We start from the raw sequence: 1,589 nt of genomic DNA on the forward strand, positions 1-1,589 counted from the left end.
TTTTCCTTACCGACTTCGTATCCTGCTATTCCTATTAGGATACCGTGTAATACGGTTTTCCACCATGCCATTTTCAAAAAGAAAATTAAAGTCGTTATGTGTATATTTTTATTTATTTATTTACTGAAAAGAATCTCTTACAATTTAATTTAATTCTCATTAGGGAATACCATCCTCATCATCCTACATGTTTCTTCTTCTCTAGTTGTAGGCTTTTCCACATCATCTAAAGTAGGTTCCCTAGTCATACCTATTAGACTCCATAATTCTCTTAAATAAGCTAATTCTCTCTCTCTCTCTCTAACTTTTAAAGTTGCGTTTTGATCCCCCTTAAGTGGGTTTTTAGAAAAATCCTTCGACATTCCAATTTACTCAGTTTGTTATTAACAAGTTTTATTATTTTCTGAAAAATTAATTATTTCTTAACATATTTTTTTTTCTTCTTTTAATCTTAGTCTATCAACCGTATTTGTTGTTAGATTCAGTAGCCTAAAAGTTTCGGCTATTTCTTTCTTTTTTTTGAATTGTTTACCTCCCCGTCTCCTTTTGTGGATTTTTATAGGGGTAGGTATTTTAGGAATTTCTTCCTTTTTATTAAGCTTATTCCGTCGCCGATACTCTTCTATGGTAATCGGCGTCGGACCTTGCTTTGCAGTGTTACGACTCTTAAGGATTTTTTCGGAAATTTTTATGAATTCCTTTATGGTGTCTTCGCACTTTTTAAATACTCTATTGAATTCCTCCTGAGTCGTAATCTCCTGCATACTTATGTAAAAAAAAATTTGAATGCTTATAAGAAGCTCTTTTTTTCTTTGTTTTTTTTTTTAATTTATTTTTTACATTTTTTTTTTTTTTTTTTTTAAATTTCCTAAGCAAAATTACAAAAAAAAATTTCCTAAGCAAAATTACAAAAAAAATTTCCTAAGCAAAACTAATTTTGCTCTTGGTTAAGCGGCCATGAGGCGTGCTCAATTTATCTTAACTTATTTATACTATCCTTTTTAATTATTTTTTTTTGCTGCCTTGGAGGGGTCGGGCTGTGCTGCCAGTCAGATTCCTTCAAATATTCTACCCTTTTATGCTATCGAAGCTCTGGAATCATCATTTGATAACCCAAGATATGAGAAGATGTTCATCCGGAGATTTCGCAGCTACGTTTTGAGCGAATAGAATCACAGCAGGAGCTTCATCATCCTGCACGTATGTTACCAAAGAAAAATTAGCCTTAGTGCCGTTGTAAGGTGTTATAACAGTCCGTGATGTGTCACTATTTTGAAAATGCTTTACACTGTGAGAATTATCACTGATATCCTTCTGATTCGGTGCTGCTACATGCTCTAGCGGGAGTATGTTTACTTCTAGAGGTTCACTGCTTATTTTCGAATTACCATCCTAGCCGACTTTATATTTATTATACGATTGTGAATCTTTTGTAAAAATTGACTGTGAAAACCCGAGTAAAGTGAACTATTTAGAATCTATTTGCAATTTCTTTTTCTCAGTGGCGCGCGGTCTTTTTAGCGGTTTTGCTTATTGAGCAAATTTTTCCGCTGACTAACGACCGAAGCCTGGCAGGATCGCCATGTAAA

This window comes from Rhagoletis pomonella, unplaced genomic scaffold, assembly GCF_013731165.1.
Source record: "Rhagoletis pomonella isolate Grant_MI unplaced genomic scaffold, Rhpom_1.0 Rhpom_scaffold_00003, whole genome shotgun sequence".
Classification (NCBI taxonomy): Eukaryota; Metazoa; Arthropoda; class Insecta; order Diptera; family Tephritidae; genus Rhagoletis; species Rhagoletis pomonella.